Source organism: Rhincodon typus, chromosome 7 (genome assembly GCF_021869965.1).
Source record: "Rhincodon typus isolate 14 chromosome 7, sRhiTyp1.1, whole genome shotgun sequence".
NCBI classification, from domain to species: Eukaryota; Metazoa; Chordata; class Chondrichthyes; order Orectolobiformes; family Rhincodontidae; genus Rhincodon; species Rhincodon typus.
In genome coordinates this window covers 52,873,230-52,895,809 of record NC_063338.1, presented here as the reverse complement: position 1 = coordinate 52,895,809, position 22,580 = coordinate 52,873,230, and the positions used below count along the sequence as shown (strand labels likewise).

The 22,580-nt window shown below is 41.3% G+C and overlaps 1 long non-coding RNA gene across 2 annotated transcripts; it reads left to right on the top strand.

Annotated features, from left to right (window-relative positions):
• The first annotated feature begins 8,263 nt into the window (after window positions 1–8,263).
• LOC125483586 lies at window positions 8,264–21,617 on the top strand. 2 transcript variants are annotated; one of them, XR_007262540.1, is made up of 3 exons: window positions 8,264–8,378; window positions 19,700–19,806; window positions 21,106–21,617. It is a non-coding gene; the product is annotated as an uncharacterized LOC125483586 (long non-coding RNA). The 2 variants fall into 2 exon arrangements; XR_007262539.1 differs by lacking the exon at window positions 8,264–8,378 and adding an exon at window positions 19,496–19,536.
• Window positions 21,618–22,580: the final 963 nt, after the last annotated feature.

Genomic DNA, 22,580 nt, shown 5'->3' with positions numbered 1-22,580 from the left:
AGGATTTATTTTGCCTTGAACAGGCTTTGCATGTAAACTATTTAATTGGAAACACGTGTAATTTACTGGTAGTGGTTAATAGATGAGGAAAAAATATTATGCGTGATTTGGTGATGAGAAGGAAGAGCCATTGGGTTGTGTGTAACCCTAACCCTCACCCTAACATTAACCCTAACCTTAACCCTATCGCAGAGCACTTTTGGATATGAAGAAAAAAACCCATAGTATCAAATAAGGATGTGAGATCGTAGCACAGTGGTCATGTCACTGTGCTAGTAAATCTACAACCCTGAGCTGATGCTCTGGGAATTTGAGTTCAAAATCTCACTGTGGTACGTGGCAGCTCATGGAATTTCAATTCATTTAATAAATCTGAAATTGAAAAATAAATAAATGCATGTTCATGTCTTTGTTACCTCCAGAGATTACTACATAAACACATACCTAGGTGGCCTCCTATGTTCTAACCTTTGTAGACTTGAAGTTGTCCAAAACTCAGCCGTCAATGTTGTACCTTTCATCAGCGTTTGTTCACCCATCACTTCTTTGTGTGTTGACTTATATTTAACAAACCAATATCCATGTTTAGAATTAGGCAGCAAAAGACTTTCAGAGATTTAGAAGAAATTTATTGTAGATCATTGAGTAAAGGAATTGTGACTTTACATTGAAGTTGGACAAGACATGGTGAGGCCACTTTTAGAGTATTGTGAACAGTTCTGATTGCCATACTATAGGAAAGATATTATTAAATTGGAGAGGATTCAGAAAAGATTTGCCAGGATGTTGCCAGGACTGATGGGATTGAGTTATAGGGAGAGGCTGGATAGGCTGGGACTTTTTTCACTGGAATGTAAGAGGTTGATAGGTGACCTTATAGAGGTTTATTAAAAGTTAAGGGGCATAGATAAGGTAAATAGCAGAGGTCTTTTCCTTAGGGTGGGGGAAGTTCAAAACTAGGGGGCATATTTTTAAGGTGACAGGAGAAAGATTTAAGAGTGACCTGACTGACAAATTTTTCCACACAGAGGGTGGTTTGTATGTGGAATGAACTGCCAGAAAAGGTGATAGATGCATGTGTAGTTACAACATTTAATAAACGTTTGGACAGGTACATGAATAGGAAGGGTTTGGAGGAATAGGGGCCAAATGCAGGCAAATGAGACTTGTTTAGTTTGGGAAACTTGATCAGCATGGACAAGTTGGAGCAAGGGTCTGTTTCCATTCTGTATGACTTTATGACTTTATAATACAAACACCATTTTCCACCTTTCTGTTCTTGATCATTTACCCTGTCCAGAAGCCAATACCACTGGGGCAGAGCCCAATTCATTTTTCTCAATTTTCTAATCAACTTGTAGAGATATCATGACACAATTTTGGAAGAGGTAGGACTTAAGCCTGGTACAGAGGTAGGGAAACTATCACAATGCCACAAAAACCATTTCAAACCCTATTCAGCTTTTTTCCCTGAGGTGCTATCACACACAAATGAACCTTTTTTTTTTCCCCACCATTAAATCACCCATATTACTTTGCACCTTATTTGTTGGCACTAAAACATTCCTGATTCTAATTTATGTCCAATGTCTAGCAAAGGAATTGCAATACCACCAAAGGTGAGGGAGAGGTAGGGAGAGAGAGAAGGAGTTCAGTCAAAATCGAGTTGGAATAGGAGATAAGGCATTTAACACTCTATTGTGCCCATCTCTATCTAAAAGCATTACACAATATTGAGGACATCGTGCATTCTATCTCCAAGGCCTCCCAGGCATGTACGTAAAACCCAATTCTTCCTTTTCTTTCCCCTTATCTTCATGTCCAGAAGTGCTATCGCACATAGCCGAATGTTTTATACCACCATCAGATCACCTGTGGCTAATTTCACCCATCAACCACTAGCAAATCACAAGTGTTTCCAATTGTTTAATTTATGTGCAGAGTCCATTCAGGGCAATGCAGTAACACCAAAGGTGAGGGAATGAATCCAATTTTTTTTTAGTATTTTCCTAATGAAGCTGTTCAGAGAGGTTATTATATTTCTGGAGCAGGTGGGATTGAACGCGGGTCTCCTGGCTCAAACATAGGGATACTACCACCACACCACAGGAGCCCTCTTTGTGGTTATGCTTTTTTTTCAATGATTCCCCATGGGCCTTGTAAGGGTTATCACAAGCTTGGTGTCAGATTTTGTTTCAAGCTGCTACACAGGTGCTGCATAAGTATTTGCTGTTTTTGACCTAAGGGAATATACTATAGTTACTTCAATGGCATAAATGTGGGAAAGTCCTGGTATGAAATATTTTATTATGTAGAAAATAACAACTGACTAACAGTAGAAAAAAGTTTAAATGTAGCCACAAGCAACTGCTTGAGCACTGATTGAAAGTAATAATTGTTAAGGTTGGGATGAGAATATCAAAAGTTGCCAAACTTCTGGGCCTTCATGGCTATAAGTTATGCAAAACTAGTGTTGTTTGAATATGAAACCAAAAGTGTACATTCACTCGAGACGTTTTGATATTTACCATTAATAACATTGCACTTGGGATGCTCAATTAAACAGTTATTCCATTTTTAAAGGGATAAGGGTATTCAGTGCATTATTAAACACAGGCAAGTGGTTTGCTAGTTTAGCACTAGTTACTCAAGTCAGTCTTTTTACCAAGATTGGTGTTTTGTGAAACTTATACTCCCTAAGTAATACTTTACATTGGTAATTGAATATGTATTACAAAGTCTGATAAACCTCATTTTTATTTGTAAAAAATAGATATCATCGCTAGGGGCAAGTCAGAGGATTAGCCATCTCAACACAGTTTAGAACCTATTACAACCAACTTCAGAGGTGTGAATACAGTTTTCTCTTTTTGCTCCTGAGTTTGGTTACAATGAACCTTAAAATGATAAAAAGATGTGATTTCTCAATTTATGATGTGCTTTACCATGTGCAAAACTGTATGAAGAATTAAGCTAGACAGAGCCCTTGAATTATTCAAAATTTAGGACTTAGTTTTTATGTTTACTGTAAATTAACTCTAACTCAAATAAGGTATAAAACTTCATAAATAAACCTATCCTGAATCTCATAACCTGCATAGACACACACACTAGCAAATAAAATAAAATAAGTCATTGGGTGGGGGAAGTGGAGTTGAAAAAGCATTAGCCCATTAAGTAAAAAGAATCATATGTTCCAAGGTTGCTTTAGTGGTCTTAACATTCCATTGTGCCTGTGGTCAATGTAAGCTGGTTGTTCTTCTGGACATAGTCTCTTTTAAAGAAGAATCAATCATTTTACAATGGGTATCATTGCATTTGAAGTTCTTTTTACTTTTAAATTCTCTACCTATGTGATGCATTCCAAGATGGCTGTATGTACAAGCACAGATGGTGGCAAGAGCATCAAACTGGCACGACAGCGTGTTCTGGCCAGCCTATCACCTGTCGCACTGACAACTGTCCCCTCCTTTGTTGTTGGCCGCAAACATCTCACTGCACCCTTCCTCTCTGCTGGTCACATCCCCCCCATCTCCCTTACTACTGGCTGCATTATTCCCTCCACATTACTAGCTGCATTCTTCCCCTTCACTGCCAGCTATACTGCTCACCTCCTCCCCATTGCTAGCCACATCAAACACTCCAATGGCTGCTCCAGGGTCGTTCTAAGTGCAGCAGTGGCTATGCCACCTAGTCATGGCATTGACAATAAACACAGCAGTAACATGGCTTTTCACAGGAGAGTGTTTTGGTCATATGATAGTTGACGATTGTCACACAATGGCATAGTGAATGTATTGAAGGACTTTTTGTCCTCCATTGTCAAAGCTATCAAGATGCTATTGAAATAGTAGGGATTCATTAACACTTTTTTGCATAATGATTTTTGACAGATTTCGCAGACAAGCTGACTATTATTTACAGTCTTCAGGCTTTTTTCCTCGAAAATTGTTCAAACAAAAGCAAGTGTGAAATTCTGCAGGGGAACTGTCCAGACATAGCTACTGTTAATCTATGTCAGAAGATTTTAAAAAATTAGCCTCACCTGTAGGTCAGCTGACCTCTGCTGCCTCTTTAAGGACAGTGTCCAGATCCTTCAAACAAAAGTGTCAGTTATTAAATTGTTTGATGAAATTAAAGATTAATATTCTATATATTACAACGTCATGATAAACTGCAAGAAATGCAACAAATTTAAATGTCAAACAAAATAAAACTACATAGAGTGATATAAAGCAATTACACATTTCATAGAATCATTTATCTTCATATTGTGCCAGTTCCCATGTGTACACACGGAAAGTGTCAGTTTGTGTGTCTTTGCTGCCAATCATGTATATCCACGTTTCTATATGCGCTTTCACATTGAAACTAAGATGATTAGACAATTGACTGCAGCATGTGCACTGACTCTTCTCTGCTTATACTCACTGAAGGAATATACAATCAGAAAATACTTTATCAGATATCAAATTTTGTCAATATGTTTATTATTTAAGGAATAAAGCATCTTCAAAAGATTTGGGTTACAGTTACACAAGTTTTAAAACTAACAATGCAGCTTAAAAGGCAGTAAAGAAAACAAATTGAGCTCTGGATTCATTACTGGTTCTAACACTTGGTTTTAGCTGCTTATTTCTGAGCTGGGGATTCTAAGTAATTCTGTATTAAACAAACTAAACTAGTTGTACAATATTGTAAAATATTTCCAGATATTTATATACAGGATATTTAAATATATGTCTACATGCATGTTTATTACATTGTCAACTGTTAATTGTTTAATAAAAGTAAGATCTCTATGTGCAAGATGCAGTAAAATTACAAACATATTCTTTGTGTAGAGGTCAAAATTTTAGTAGTTAGTAACTGAAGAATTTTTCCCCCACTGTTCAATTTAAGGTGCAACTAAACCGCAAGTTCATCAACAATGCAAAACAATTTTGGTTTTGCGCCAACACTAAGTGAGTACTGCAAATTTGATTCAAAAATTAGAACGTATGCAGTGCACAGCTGTCTGATTATAATGGCATACCTAATTTTCCAATATGTCCTCCTGCCTGGCTAAAACTGGCTCCAAGTGAAATGAGTTGAAACTTAATGGAGGACATGGTTATACTCTGTTCAATGAGAGTAAATCCATTTCGGTATCGAACCTGGCTTAATTAAGTTCTTAAACTAGTGAATTTGGATTCTTCTTCTCTGCTTACTAATGTACCAACCACATGTGCAGCTGTCTTCTGGGCAAGATTGCTCCAATTGCAGGTAACAAGGTGTAGAACTGGATGAACACAGCAGGCCAAGCAGCATCAGAGGAGCAGGAAGGCTGGCATTTCGGGCCTAGACCCTTCATCAGAAATGGGGGAGGGGAAGGGGGTTCTGAAATAAATAGGGAGAGAGGGGGAGGCGGATAGAAGATGGATAGAGGAGAAGATAGGTGGAGAGGAAACAGACAGGTCAAAGAGGTGGGGATGGAGACAGTAAAGGTGAGTGTAGGTGGGGAGGTAGGGAGGAGATAGGTCAGTCCAGGGAGGACGGACAGGTCAAGGGGGCGGGATGAGGCTAGTCGGTAGGAGATGGGGGTGCAGCTTGAGGTGGGAGGAGGGGATAGGTGGAAGGAAGAACAGGTTAGGGAGGCAGGGACGAGCTGGGCTGGTTTTGGGACACGGTAGGGGGAGGGGCGATTTTGAAGCTTGTGAAATCCACATTGATACCATTGGGCTGCAGAGTTCCCAAGCGGAATATGAGTTGCTGTTCCTGCAACCTTCGGGTGGCATCGTTATGGCACTGCAGGAGGCCCAGGATGGACATGTCGTCTGAGGAATGGGAGGGGGAGTTGAAATGGTTCGCGACTGGGAGGTGCAGTTGTTTATTGCGAACCGAGTGTAGGTGTTCTGCAAAGCGGTCCCCAAGCCTCCGCTTGGTTTCCCCGATGTAGAGGAGGCCACAAAGGGTACAGCGGATGCAGTATACCACATTGGCAGATGTGCAGGTGAACGTCTGCTTGATGGGGAAGGTCTTCTTGGGGCCGGGGATGGGGGGGAGGGGGGAGGTGTAGGGGCAGGTGTAGCACTTCCTGCGGTTGCAGGGAAAAGTGCTTCGTGTGGTGGGGCTGGCAGGGAGTGTGGAGCGGACAAGGGAGTCACGGAGAGAGTGGTCCCTCCGGAAAGCAGATAAGGGTGGGGAGGGAAAAATGTCTGGTGGTGGGGTCGGATTGCAGATGGCAGAAGTGTCGGAGGATGATGCGTTGGATCAGGAGGTTGGTGGGGTGGTACGTGAGGACGAGGGGGATGTTTTTTTGGTTGTTATTGCAGGGACGGGGTGTGAGGGATGAGTTGCGGGAAATGCGGGAGACACGGTGGAGACATGGTTCTCGACCACTGAGAGGGGGAAGTTGCGGTCCGTGAAAAACGAGGATATCTGAGATGTACGGGAGTGGAATGCCTCATCCTGGGAGCAGATGTGGCAGAGGCGAAGGAATTGGGAATAGGGGATGGCATTTTTGCAGGAAGGTGGGTGGGAGGAGGTGTATTCTAGGTAGCTGTGGGAGTCAGTGGGCTTGAAATGGGTATCGGTTTCTAGGTGGTTGCCCGAGATTGAGACAGAGAGGTCCAGGAAGGTGAGAGATGTATTAGAGATGGTCCAGGTGAACTTAAGGTTGAGGTGGAAGGTGTTGGTGAAGTGAATGAACTTTCGAGCTCCTCGTGGGAGCACGAGGCGGCGCCAATACAGTCATCAATGTAACGGAGGAAGAGGTGGGGTTTAGGGCCAGTGTAGGTATGGAAGAGGGATTGTTCCACGTAACCTACAAAGAGGCAGGCATAGCTTGGACCCATGCGGGTACCCATGGCCACCCCCTTTGTCTGTAGGAAGTGGGAGGAATTGAAAGAGAAGTTGTTGAGGGTGAGGACGGCTAAGCGGATGCGGGTGTCAGTGAAGGGGGACTGGTCGGGCCTGCGGGACAGGAAGAAGCGGAGGACCTTTAGGCCATCTGTATGGCGAATGCAGGTGTATAGGGACTGGACGTCCATGGTAAAGATGAGGTGTTGGGGACCAGGGAATTGGAAGTTCTGGAGGAGGTGGAGGGCATGGGTGGTGTCACGGATGTAGGTAGGGAGTTCCTGGATCAAGGGGGAGAAAATGGAGTCCAGATAGTCGAAGATAAGTTTGGTGGGGCAGGAGCAGGTGGAGACAATGGGTCGACCAGGGCATTTAAGTTTGTGGATTTTGGGAAGGAGATAGAAGCGGGCAGTGCAGGGTTGGGGAACGATGAGGTTGGAGGCCGTCCAATTGTAGGTAGACAGGAAGTAAACAGTGTAAACATATTACTGTCTGACTGGCCCCTAACTCGCAGTGGGTAGTCTCCAATCAGTAGCAGTTTACATGCACATTATTTACAGCAAAAAATTCCGGTGTAAGGGAAGGGTACATAGGTTGGCCAATGATATTTCCATGGAAGATTATCAGGAAATTTAATTGAATGCAATTAAGTTGAACTTTTCAGTCAGAAAGCTACAACCTGTCTTAGAATTTCCGATTACGCTTGCAAAGATAACCTTTCATTACAAGCTGTATTGTCTGTCTAGTACAAAAGCGCTCGCCTGAATGAGTTAAAAAATCAATTGTCTTTATCATTATTAATGGGAAAGTAACATTTTTCTCTAAAAATGTTAGCTTTAAATAACTGTAGAACTCAATCAGACTATATTTATAAGCAACACATAATATATCGATATGACTAGAGCTATCACCTTAAAAAAAATAGAAAGCCAGAAGACCAGATACTTCTGAGCTGAGAAGCAAGAAGCTTGAAAAAGCTGAGAATCCAGCTTATTCACCTTCTATAGTGAGACTTTGCAAGTTATTGAAGCAAACTTGACAATACCTATCGTTGCCAGATAGGTTTGTGTAATATCGTTATTATTTTGACATTTGGATTCTAAAGTAAAGCAAATTGACAGTGGCCTGATTGATTGTCAGCACATCTGTGAACATTCATTCCCTCCACCACCGATGCTCAGTAGTAGCAGTGTCTATCATTTACAAGATGCGATACAGCAACACACTAAGGTTCTTTCGATAGCATCTACCAAACCTATGAACACTACCATCTAGAAGGACAAGAGCAGCAGATACATGGGGACAGCACTACCTGCAAGTGCCCCTTTAAGCATCTCACCTTCCTGACTTGGAAATGTAACGTTTTGGGTCTGGTAACCCTTCTTCAGAATATTGACCCGAAACGTTAACTCTGATTTTTCTTCACAGATGCTGCCAGATCTGCTGAGCTTTTCCAGCAACTTCTGTCTTTGTTCATGGAAAAGGACTGTTTGGACTTATGCCTTACAGATGATGGACAGGCTTTGGAGAGTCAGGAGGTGAGTTACTCACTGCAGTATTCCTCACATCTGACCTGCTGTTGTAGCCATTGTGATTAGGTGGTGAGTCCAGTCGAGTTTCTAGTCAATGGTAATCCCCCAGGATGTTGATAGTGGGGGATTCAGTGATGGTAAAGTAACACTTGTAAACTCATCAGTTGAGTAATAAATTAAAGAGTGATATTTGATTGGGATTTAGTAATTATAAGGATATTTGTGTGTAAAGAGTTGCATCTTTGTTTTATTCTCTTGATAAGACCATAAGGCACAGGAGCAAAATTAGGTCTTCCAGCACATTCAGTCTGCTCCACCATTCACTTAGATTGTGGCTTATCTGATAATCCTCCACTCTGCTTTCCTGCCTTTTCCCCATAACCCTTGATTCCCTTACTGATTAAAAATCTGTCTAGCTTAGTCTTGAATATACTTAATGGCCCAATCTGTATAGATCTCTGTGGTAAAGAATTCCATAAATTCATTATCCTCAGAGGGAAGAAATCCCTTCTCATCACTTTCTTAAGTGGGTGACCATTTATTCTCAGATTTTACCCTCTCAATTAGGGGAAATAACCCTTCTGCATCTTGCCTATGCAATGTCCTCAGAATCTCATATGAGCAAATAAGGAAGAAAAATAGAGATATACGATGCATACTGGAATAATAATAACAATAGAAATCAGGAAGAATATCTCAGTGCAGGAGAGAGGCTAAGGCTAGAGTAAGGAAGGCTAAGAAGAAGTATGAGGAAAAGATGGCAGGCTGTGCTTAAGTAAATAGTAAAACAGAGTCATAGAGTAATACAGCATGGAAATAGGCCCTTTGGCCCAAACTGCTATGTTGATCATGGTGCCCACTCAGCTAGTTCCAATTGCCTGCATTTGGGCAATATCCCTCTAAACCCTTCTGATCTATGTACCTATCCAAATATTTTTTAAATGTTGCTTTTGTACCTGCCTCAACCACTTTCTCTGGCAGCCTATTCCATTTATGCACCACTCTGTGTGTGAAGAAGTTGCCCCACAGATCCTTCTTAAATCACCCTTTCACCTTAAACCTATGCCTCTAGTTTTCAATTCCCCATCCCTGGGAAAAAGACAATATGCATTCATCCTATCTATGCCCCTCATGATTTTATACACCACAATAAGGTCACCCCTCATTCTCCTACGTTCTAAGGAATCAAGTCCTATCCTGGCCAACTCTTCCTATAACTCAGGCCCACTAGTCCTGGCAACATCCTCATAAATCTTCTTTGCACACTTTCCAGTTTAACGAGATCTTTCCTATAATAGGGTGATCAAAACTGTGCATGATGCTCCAAGTGCGGCCTCACCAACAACTTATACAACTGTAACAAAATGTCCCAACTCCTACACTCAATGCCTCGACCGATGAAGGCCAGCATGCTAAATGCCTTCTTTACCACTGTATCCACTTGTGATTATGCTTTGAACAAAGTATGTACTTCTACTCTTAGGTCCCTCTGTTCAACAACACTCCTCAGGACCTTAACCATTTACTGTGTAAGTCCTAACTTTGTTGGCTTTCCAAAGTGCAACATCTCACACTTATCCTCATTGAATTGCTTTTGCCAATCCTCAGCCCACTTCCTCATCTGATCAAGATCCCTCTGTAATTTTTGATAACCTTCTTCGCTATCAATGATACCTCCGAATTTTTTATCATCAGAAAACTTACTAATCATGCCTCATACATTCACATGCAGATCATTTATGCAAATAACAAATAACAAAGGTCCCAGCACCGACCCCCGTGGCACACCACTAGTCACAGGACTCCAGTCTGAGAAACAACCTTCAACCATCATCCTTTGCTTCCTACCATCGAGCCAATTTTGCATTCAATTAATTAGATCTCCTTGGATCCCATGCAACCTAACTTTCATGACTAGCCTGCCATGCAGGATCTTATCAAAGGCCTTACTAAAGTCCATATAGACAACATCCATTGCACAACCTTCATCAATCCTTTTGGTTACCATTTTGAAAAACTCTAAAAGATTTTGTCAGACATGACTTGCCACGTGCAAATCCATGCTGACTATCCCTAAATCAGACTTTGACTATCCAAATATTGGTTTATCCTGTCCCTCAGTATCGTCTCCAATAACTTGTCGACCAATGATGTCAGGCTCACTGGTCTGTAGTTCCCTGGCTTGTCTTTGCTACCTTTCTTAAACAATGGAACATTAGACACCTTCCAGTCTTCCGAAACTTCACCAGTGGCTAAAGATGAAGCAAAAATTTTTGCAAGGGCCTCTGCAATTTCTTCCCTGTTCTCCCACAACATCCGAGGATGGACTTGATCAGGCCCAGAGAATTTATCCACCTTAATGGGCTTTAAGGCTGCAACACCTCCTCTCTGGCAATGTGTATGTGATCCAAAACATTCCCACTTGTTTCCCTTATTTCCTTAGCATTCATGATTCTCTCCTCAGTAAACACTGAGGATAAATATCCATTAAAAATCTCCCCCATCTCCTGTGGCTCCACACTTAGATGGCCATATTGATCTTTAAGGGGACTTGTTCTCTCCCTAGCCACCCTTTTACTCTTAATATAGGTTTAGAACCTCTTCGGATTATCTTTAACCTTATCTGCTATATCCATCTTATACCCTCTTTTAGCTTTTCTGATTTCCCTCTTAGGTGTGCTGCTACACATTTTAGAGTCATCTAGGGATCCACTTGAGTCCAATAGCTTAAACCCAATGTACGCTTTCTCCTTTTGCCTGATCAGAACGTCAATACCCCTCATCAGCCAGGAATCCCTAGACCTGCCAAATTTTCCCTTCACTCTAACAGGGCCATATTGTCCCTGGACTTTTGATATCACTCTTTTAAAAGCCTTCCATTTGCCAGTCATTCCTTTTCCTTCAAACAGACTCACCTAATCAACATCTGTTAGATCCTGGCTAATGGCCCCAAAATTGGCCCTGCTCCAGTTCAGCACCTTAACCTTTGGACCTGTCCTATCTTTTCCATAACTATGTTAAAACTGAAAGAGTTATGGTCACCGGACAAGAAATGCTCTCTGACTGACACTTCAGTCACTTGCCCGATCTTGTTTCCTAAGAGGAGGTCCAATGTTGCACTCTCCTAATATTGATTTAGGAAATTTTTTTGGACAGATTTGACAAATTCCACCCCATCCAGGCCTTTTACACTCTGGGTGGCCCAGTCAATACAGGGGCAATTGAAATCTCCAACCAATACTATTCTATTATTCCTACAGTTATCTGGAATCTCTCAAACATCTGCTCCTCTAATAACCACTGGCTATTTGGGGGTCTATGATACAGTCCCAACAGAGTGACCATCCCCTTCTTGTTTCTAAGTTCTAACCACTTTGCCTCATTTGATGACTCTTCAAGAATGACCTCTCTAAGCACTGTTGTTATGTCTTGCCTTATCAAAAGGGCAATCCCCCTCTCCTTACTTACTTGCACTTCTGTAACATATTCTTTAAGCATATTAAAAGTAAAAGATTAGTGAAGGATAGAATGGGGCCCATCAGGAACAAGCAAGGTAAGCTGCACTGAAGGGTATAGGCAGAGGTTCTCCCTACCACTGCTTTCCCCTTAGTTTTTGCAGATGGACAATGAACCAACTGTGGTCAACCTCCTTGGGTGACTTAACAGGTCAGCATTAGACAAGAAATGCCAGACCCCTGCTCGGTCGCTGTCCATTTCCCCAACATTATTAAGCCTACTCCATGACTGGATTGAAAGGAGCCACAGAACTGAGAGTGACCTACTCTCCTCACTGCAGAGAGATAGACCTCCTGACCAAGAACACCCTGAGCAGGTGCCTGACCATGGCCAATTCCCTAGAGTTATTATGGGAAGATGCCCTTGACTTACTGAGCTGTGATCTCCTGACTGACAGTTGCCTCCATGGACTTTCGTGACTAGTTCCCTAAGATTTTGAGAAATGATTGTTACTTGCTGTACATGCAGTGTATTTGCTGCATAAGCTGCTGGCACACAGTGCAGGTGTGAGATTGACGTTGCACACTGCCTGCCTTACAGCCTGATGTACTCTTCCTTGACTGAGGACTCTTGACCAGCAAGACAAGTTGCCTAGCTGTGTGACTGTGGTAGTTGGCACTGCAAGATAAGGTGAAGCATGGATGCTGGGAATGAGCAGGTAGCTGCTAACCATGCAAGTACAAAGGGAGCAAAAGAGCAGCCCTGAGGTGCAGCCTGGTCTAATCTGTGAACTGTGACCCTGTCTGTGCACGGAAAGTGTCCTTGCAGCTTCCTTTCAGGCTTGTTGTTGGTGTGCCCCGCAATGTAAGTCTGTACTTCTAGAGCACCCTGTCATTTCTTTGGAGAGATGCCATGATGGCATGAGGGGCTGGTACGCATGAGTCATGACCTGTGATGCATTTTGGTTGAACAGCGCATGGACATCCTTTGGAGTAGGCAGTGAACTGAATCTGCCAGGTACTTAGACTGGTTTCAATGTCAAGTTTTCTCAATGTTTAGTTTGTTTGATGAGTTTGGTTATAGGAAGCTGAATATTAATGAGGTGAGTTGAGCCATCAATAAGGCGTTCAACAAATCTATAATTCCCCTCATCTGGCAACTCTCAGCTTCCTAGTGAGAAACTCACATTAAAAACATAAAAGATTGACTGTGTTGTAAGAGCAGAAATGTATTGCTGAGGCTGTATAAGGCACTAGTCAGATGACATTTGGAATATTGTGAATAGTTTTGGGCCCCATATCTAAGGAAGGATGTACTGACTTGGATGGGGTTCAGAGCAGGTTCACAAGGAAGATCCTGGGGATTGAAGGGCTTGTCATATGAGGAGTGTTTGAGGACCCTGGGTCTGTACTTGATGGAGTTTAGAAGGTTGATGGAGGTATCTGATTGAAACTTACATAATACTGAGAGTTTGGATAGACTGGATGTTTCCACTAGGAAGAGAGACTTGGAACCACGGGCACAGCCTCAGAGTCAAAAGACGACATTTTACACCGGAGATGAAGAGCAGTTCATTGCTGCAGAAGGCTGTGGAAGACAAATCATTGAATATATTTAAGACAGATAGATAGGTTCTTGTTTAGCAAAGGGATCAAGGGTTACAGAGAGAAGGCAAGAGAATGGGGTTGAGAAACATATTAGCCATGATTAAATGGTGGAGCAGACTCGATGGGCTGAGTGTCCTAATTCTGTTCTTGTATCCTCTGGTCTTAAGGACATTCTCACTGGACTTCTCATCCAATTCAGCCACCAATCTCACCATAGCTCACGTTGCACAGGCCCCTGTAAGATTTCAAAAAATTGGTACCTTTTGGTCACATTATTGTTCGTTTTTGCCTTGTACCATCATCCCTTGACTTATTTAATCTCTTCTGCACTTCACACCACTCTCATCTTCCCTTTTCTCTTTTCATCATCTCCTACCCATGAACTCCATCCCTTCCTCTTTTTCCCCAGTACCAATCTCCTATCTGCCTCAGGAAGCCTGAACCCTAACATCTAGACCTTATGATGGGCAATAAAACATGCTTCACACACAAGGCCCGAACCAGGTGGCCTGCTAAGGATCTCCCTGTCCCTGAATTCTTGCCACCAGCCTCAAGTGGTCAAATAATCTAAGGGCCATCTAAGGGCTTCAATGTGGAAAGGGCAGATAGGCAGCTCTAGACCTTCCCACTCCATGTAAAATTATTGACAGCTTGGGGTGGGAGAGGGATGTGTAGTGGGAAGGTCACCTGGGAAATTTAAGGTGCTGTCCCCTTGCTGACTTTAAACCCACCAGCAGCAACAGTCAAACTCTCTCTATTAATTGTATTTCAGTTCTGTTATGTTTCTGATTAACCTAAAACATTAACACTTGCTCTTTCCATCGAAGCTGCCTGACCTGCAGAGCATCTTCAACATCTTCTGGGTTTTTTTTAAAATTTGTGATCTCTGCAATAGCAGTCTTTGTCTCTAAGGATCACTTTGTTGAATCATTCTGATTTTTCATTTAGCTCTATAAGACTATGATCATGTTAGTGATTGTAACAAGGTCAGCCAGGTGGACCTCATAGAATATGAGTTCCCTGATTGGGGCTGTTAATCTGGTCCAATCAGGGAGTCCTGGCTGACAGATATAAACAGGAGTGTCAAATATCCTGTTCATTCCAACAGCTGGCTCTGAGGGAGCTGGATCAGTGTCAAAGGCTTTCCACGTTTAAATAAAGGGTGACTTGATTATGGGATACCAGCCTTTGTGGAGTTATTTAAGTGGTGACGAGCGAAAAGCATGCTCCTGAAAGATTCGCTCGCAACATTTGTCTTTGAGTTAGGGTAAGCATTTTTGACATCATGCCATTATTTGTGAAGCTTGAACATTCGATCCTGCCATCAAAGACTGGGTCCAGTGGGTGGAAAGAACCGTTATTTTTTCCGGGCAAATGACACTGGGGCAGATGAAAACCAATGAGTAATTCTCCTGACAGCTTGTGGACCCTCAGCTTTTTTGGTTATTAGGAACATAGCTTTCCCTGAAGCACCAGATACAAAAACCTTTCAAGAGTTGATGGAGTTAGTTAAAGAATATCACAACTACAATTCTCTAATTCTCAGACGCTATCGGTTTACTCAGCAATTTGAAAACCAGAGGAATCCATATCGGGATTTTTGACTAGGATAAGATGATTGGCAGAGGCATGTGATTTTGGGTTAACCCTTAATGAGATGCTGAGTCAGTTTAGTTTTGGGATTAATGACGCAATCATGCAAAAGTACCTACTTGTTGAAGCCAATCTGGACTTCAAACAGGCATTACAACTGGCTTTTATCATTGCAAAATGTGGCAAGCGGAGCATATGAGTTGCAGGGTATTCTGATGGCAGTGGACAACCTCGCTAGTCTGACTAAACTTAGGGATCAGCACTTGAGTGAAGACAATTACATAGCCTCACTCAAAACATATCCTGAACAGAGGGACTCTAGGTCAACCCACAGCAAAACCCCAAAACAAGCTAAGCCTTGATTAAATGGTTAAAATTTTCTTCAGGATCTGGGCTGGCAAGCCATTGTATTTGCTGCCAGTATACAGACATGAGACAACAAAAGAGTCTCACTAGACCTAAACTGAGTAAGAGATCTCATTGCCTGGTATCCAAGAAAGAGCATACTCTGGAAAGTCCACCTACATCTGGTTGGAAGATTTAAATTGCTTAGCAACATCCAAATAAAAACTAATCAAAATAAACGTTTGGTTAAATGGTCACCCAGTTCTAATGAAGGTTGCTACTGGTGTGGCCACTTCAGCGATCACAGAACCAGTCTTTAATAAAATTTGCTCTGGACACCATACCTTATGTTTGCACAAGATCTCAGCTAGACTGAGAATGTACACAAAGGAATCTTTACGGATTAAGGGTACAGCTTCAGTTCCTGTCTCCTATGAGAAGCAGCTGGTTCTGTTATTACTGATTGTCGTAAAAGGCTCAGGCCCAAGCTTGATGGGGTGAAATTGGTTGAGAAGGATTCACCTTGTTTGGCTCTTCATTTCTTGATTTAGAAAATGACTGCCTGAGTGAAGCCCTAATTAAATACCCAGAGATTTGTCAGGAGGGTCTAGGGATGATCAAACAAGTCAATGTCGACTTGCATGTTGACTAGGATGCAATTCCATGATTCTGCAAGGCTTGCCCAGTGCCATTTTCCTTATGGGCAAAAGTAGAGGCAGAAATCAGGAGGCTGAAAAGTAAAGGAATCATCAAACCAGTACAGTTTACGGAATAGTCAGCACTAGTTGTATCAATTGAGAGAAGCCCAACGGGTCAATTCATTTTTGTAGGGCTTATATACAAATGGTAAACTGCTTTTCGCAGCTGGATAAATACACAATCCCTCACATAAAGGATTTATATACAAAGCTGGCAGAGGGACTGTTCTTCGTGAAGCTGGACATGAGCCATGCATACTTGCCATCATGGTTAGAAGAGGATTCGCAGAAGTATGCTACAATTAATACCCATAAGGATCTGTATTAATATATGAGGGGTGTCATTTGGGGTATTGTTAGCCTATGTAATTTTTCAGTGGATGATGGCAAACATTTTACAAGATCTACCCCAGATCACCATTTATCTAGATGACATGCTAATAACTGGGAAGACCAATCAGAAGCAGTTAGAAAACTTGAACATTTAGTCTTTGACATTTCTCCCAGGGAGGTGTATGCTTTAGAGGGGAAAAATGTGTGTTCCAGGCACCCCAGGTGACCTACTTGGGCTACAGAGTTGACAAGAGTGGGTAATTGCCATTGGAGGAGAAAGTGAGGGTGATAAAAGATTCCCGGCTCCCACTTCTGTCCAGGAGCTTAGAATGTTCCTTGGGCTGGTGAATTATGGACAGTTCATACATAACCTGGCCTCCATCCTGGCACATTTGCATGAACTCTTAAAAAATGGTCAGCTTTGAAAATGGTCACATAGACATTCCCTAGTTTTCAATGAAGTAAAGAGACAACTATCATCCTCTATGATGTTGGCATACTATGAAGCTAAGCAAGATCTAGTATTGACATGTGGTGCCTCCTTTTAGGGTAGTATTGGCTCTAGGTGGCCCAATGGAGAGGAACACTCAACAGTGTATGCATCAAGGACTTTGGCTAATGCTGAGCGTAAATATGCCCAGATAGAGAAGGAAGGTTTGGCAGTCATATTTGGAGACAGGAAGTTCCACCAATACTTTTACGGATATAAATTTGTAATTATAACAGACAAAAACCCCTGCCAGGTTTACTTAAAGAGGACAAGGCAGTGCCACCATAGCTTCAGACTGAATTCAGCAGTGGGCTCCAATACTAAGTGCATATAATTACAAGTTAGAACACTGTCCATGCAGCCAAGTAGCTGGATGTATTGAGCCACCTCCCACTGGCAGATACACCACTGGTCTGTAATGGCTTTAAATTTTCTGGACATACTTCCAGTCACATTTGACCATATCAGATTTTGGACATAGAAAGATCTGGTTCTGGCAAAATTGAAACAACTAGTTGTGATGGGGGAAACCAAAAGGCCATCACAACAAGAATTGAAACCTTTTCGGGCCCGAGAGACCAGATCATAGTGGAGGATGGCACATTATTATGGGGAGAAAGAGTGATTGTCCTGAGCAAAGATCGCTGCCAGATACCGGCTAAACACCACCAGGGTCATTCAGGGGATTTCAAAATGAAGATGCCACGATTGGATGCAGACTTAGCAGTGTTAGTTGGGCAGTGTCCAGAGTGCTGTGACAATACACTGGCTTTAAGAGGTACATTTTGTCCTTTTTTTTTAATAAAGGAAGGTTGAGAAAGTAGTAATGAGTGATCTACTCAAAGCTAATAGAGTGAACAGCTTGTGAGGCCTTGGGGATTTCTTTTAAAGTTGAAACAATATCAGCAGCCTGAATGGGTGGTGTCAAGCTCCTACAGAGCCAGGATTTCCAATTTTGGATTTCTGCAGCTGCTGGAGTTGTGAAGTTGGATGTAGAAGCTCTTATTCCTCTCCCTGTTACAGCTAAAAGCTGGTGCTCTCTTCCTACTGCTAGAATTGCATGTGAAACAATCTGTTTCACTGAACTTGCCTTCACCAAGGTTATGTTTATGGGATGTTACTATAATCGGAACAGTCAATTAGTAGTAGTTAATATATATATTATTTTGTTAAGCATTTTGATAGCATTACTGTTAGCCAATTCTTTTCTTTTGTTTTAATTTTGTCTATATTTTAAATGTAGTGTAAAAATAAAGTGTGTTTTGCTTAAGGTAAAGTAGTTTGACCAATCAAATGCATCTGGAATGCAATGCCTTACACTTACCTTTAAATTAAGAAAAAGTTAGGTTTGAGACTATCTTCTTAACATATTTTGAGGGGGTTTGGTCAGCCAGCAACTACACATTTGTGAGAATGAATGGGTAAATCTTGGACTCAGTTACACATTGACTATGGACTCCATTCCTTTCATGGGCTCAATGTTCTTAGTTATTATGGATGGTCACTCAAAATGGCTGGACATGCATACAGTTCATTTGTCAAAAAAAGGGACGACAAAAGAAAAACTGCACTCATCTTTTGAAATACATGGACTCCCAGAAGTATTCGCCACAGATAACGGGCCAAAGTTTACCACCAGAGAATATGAGTATTTCCGAAATTCGAATGGCATTCGTCACATAAGGACAGCTCCATATCATCCATCATCCAAGGGTCTGGTAGGATCAGCAGTCGAAACTTTGAAGACAGGCTTAAAGAAACAGCCTCCACTTTCACTAGATACCGAACTGTCCCAGTTCCTACTTGATTATAGTACCACCCCTCATGCAACTGCAGGGATAGCTCCAACAGAGTTGATAATGGGGAGAAGACTCCGCATCAGGTAAAATCTGATCTTCCCGGACTTGGGAGGATTGGTGAAATGGCACCAGGAATGCCAAGGCTGGACATAAGACTCCTCTAAGCAAGAGAAACAGTTTACTTCAGAGTTTGGTGTAGGAACCACAGGAATGGCCCTGCATGGGTAAGAGGCATGGTCGATCTAGATCAGGCCCAGTGACATATAAAGTTTAGATAGGTGTGACAGTCCTGAACAAGCAGGTGAACCATATGAAAGGTGAGAACTCATAAACTGTGCAGGAGCAAAAACGTGCTCAGTCCCTTGACAGCATTTCCAACTGTTCTGGAACCCATGGGTTCTCCCTCTCCAGCAAGCATTGAAAATATCTCAGAATCTGAATTGGACATAGCGGATGTCACCACCTCAACTACTTTGCCACCTGAAGAGGAGAATGAATTTCTTCCGAGATGCTTTAGACGCAAGAGGTGAGCTAATGTGTGTTCCACACTGCTGTATCAGAGGCAGAGTTGGAGGAACCTGACCCGGTGCTAAAACGACCCAGGAGGAGCTACAAAAAAAAAAAGAACCAGCCTATGTCCTCGGACTCAGAGGGAGAGGGATGTAGTGATTGGAGCAAGGTCAGCCAAGTGGACCTCATAGAATATTGTTCCCTGATTGGAGCTGTTAATCTGGTCCAATCAGGGAGTCTTAGCTGACAGATATATACAGGAGTGTCAGAGGTTCTGTTCACTCTGAGAGCTGGCTCTAAGGGAGCTGGATCAGTGTCAAAGAGTCTCCACATGTAAATAAAGGGTGACTTGGTGATGGAATATTGGTGTCAGTGGAGTTATTTCAATCATAGACTATTACTTTGGTATAAATTTTTATTCTAGAATTGTGGCCAATTGGCCAGTAATTATTTCTGTAATTGTATACTCTAATTTTTTCTTGTTTAAATGATTTAGATAAATAGAACAACAACTTCCAGCTATTCACCAACACAGAGATAACCAAGGGAGAAGTGAAATACCTTATTTATTCATCTGATGATGAGTTGATCTAATCCCAAAAGGTAACGAGAATGTCAGCTTGATTTATCAAACCACAGCTTTCCATTAATAAATACAATATAATAATATTCGAATGTTGCCCAAGCAAGTTTCAATGGTATGCTGAGAATTTTCAGTACTACAATGTAATGATGAAAGGGTTAAACAGTTTAAGATAATTGGAAAGCAATGGTATAACTCATGGGAATGTGCATTTATACACTGTAGGTAGGGAGGTAATGAAATACTTTTACATGAGGATAATAATGATTTGTTGTTTCCAACTGTAATAGCTGTAATACTTTAAAATAAAATATGCCAGGAAAAAAATTGAACAAGTTTATTCTTGTCATGCAAATGCTTTCTGAATTTTTCTTTTAAATTATGCATTTCAACTTTCTGTAGCTATGAGAAATGTACTGTCACTTGCAGCCTACAGGCTCCTGGTGAGCAATTCTATAACAAATACTGCTTTGAACTAGACGTCAGAGATATGAACTTATCAATGTCACCTTTATGTCAGCAAACAGGTTAAATGCTTATAATATCCAGTATAATGGCGTTCAGCACTGCAAAGATCACATTTGTGATAGCATATTTGATACAGTTGTAAGCTTGTGAAGAATAAGACTGCCTAAGAGAATAGCCTTTTTTGTACTTTAAACACAATCTATTTTGCAGTGTAAATCACTTGTCATTCTATGGCAAACGTAACTGTGTTATAATCTGAAGAAAAAAGAAAAAGTATAGATAATCTGTCTCGTTATTTCTTTGGCAAAGTCACACGTCTGAGACTGACAGGTCCTTCATTTGAGTGACAGGTGTCCTTTCAAATGCCTGTGAATCAGTGTCTGTTCAGAGTGTTGAAATGCATATTTGTATCCTTATCATAAAGGCACGGATGGCTCAGATAGGTACCGTTAACATTGCAAATGGCTCCAGAATTATTCATTGTCAGCTTGAGGCAAAGAATAGGGGAAAGTTTTATTATTCACTACACACAATAGAAAATGCTTAATGATTCTCAGTTACCTTTGGCAGAATTGTCTGTTGACTTCAGGCTCTAGTGTTCAGTGACACAGGTCTAGCCAAGTGTTAGAGCAAGATCATACATTCTGAACCCATTTTAATTTCTAATACATTAATCTTTCCTTCACAGATGCACAATGAATATTCCATGGTCTCTTGTTTGTCAGAGGCTGTCTCTCTTTCATCTATTCAGGTGGTTTCATTGACTGTGAAAGCCTGGTAAAAAGGCCTGATCAGTCAATGACAACTGTCTCACAATGGCATTGAGTAATGTGGCCCTTTTTTCTTTTCAGGCATCTGATAGACAACTTTGACACCTGATCTCTGGGGACCTGGTGGAGTCACTCACAGTCCTTAAGAGACTTCCCTTACTTTATCATTCTACAAAGAATTGTTGCAGGTGAATGTATCGCAGTTTTTCAGGAACTGAACTCTACCCCTTATCCATCGTATTTGCACTGCGGGTTCCATCCTGAATTGTAATGGAATAAAGTGACTTAATGCTGTCTTACAAGTGGGCAGCAAGCAGCCTGCAATTCATTTTTAATTTTGAGCCTGTTCTTGCATATTAATTGCCATTGTTTTAAGCTCATTATCCCATCTTGCACATTGCCGTGAGTGGGATGCCAATGCATGTAAACTGTGGCATTACTTCTGCATTTAGTGACCTAAGTGGTTGTTAATGTAGTCTGTGTCATTGTGTGACAACAACCCCTCTGTGCTGTAGCTCATTCTTTTTTTAAGAAGATTTACTTCTACACCATACTAACTAAAAGATATATAAACTGCAATTCTTAAGTTGAAATTTTGTGTTACCTTTTTTGTTTCCTACTTCATTTCACTGGGTTTGCAGTTTCAGTTCTGTGTGTTCATCTGTAAACTCAATTTTTTTTCCTGGCTTTTGACCAAATTGTAATGAACCTCAATAAAGTAATGCACAGAAACCACGACCAGTAAGGTTAACAAAGAAACCTCCCAGATATATGTGGCTGACTAATGCTGATAGACACATACCTTACTTAATTAAATACACATACTGCACTAATGATATTTCCAATACTTAACCTTGCACCTATATTTACAAATAAAAATGTAAAATTGCAGATGCTCGAATAAAATCAGGCAAACTGGAAATACACAGCAGACCTAATGTTTTCTACATAGAGACAAGACTAGTTAACGTGCCAGGAAAAGATTCTTCATCAGGACTGTTTGCATGTTGTTTGAAAATCTGCAGTCACAAACTTGAATAGAAATAATTCTATTTTAAATTTTTCTACTTATTTTCCTGTCTTTGTTCCCCCAATCAATTGGAAACATTTTGAAGGGATAAATTACAGATGTGTCCATAATTGCCATTGTCATTGTTCCATGATAGGTAAGTGTGTAAGAAGTTAAGTCTGACTGTCTGTTATGCTAATGAAAAAATTATGCAATGGCGCATGGTCTTGTAGTCACCTGAGGCCTCAATAGTAAGATGTTTGAATATTGCTGCAAAAATACACTTTCTTTTCAAACATTTCCTCTTACACTCATCAGGACAATTTGCAAGAATGCCAATTCAAGGGGGAAAACCAAAATTTATACTGCATGAGAGGAGAGTGGCGATTGGTTAACAAATGGACACTGACTGGTAGATGCATTGATTTACAAATTGTTCTGATGAGTGCAAAATGAAAAGCTTTGATGAAATGTTTCCTTTTTCAGCAGTTCTCAAATTCTGTACAACCAACCAACAACACTAAGATGTTTCTTGAATACATTTTCT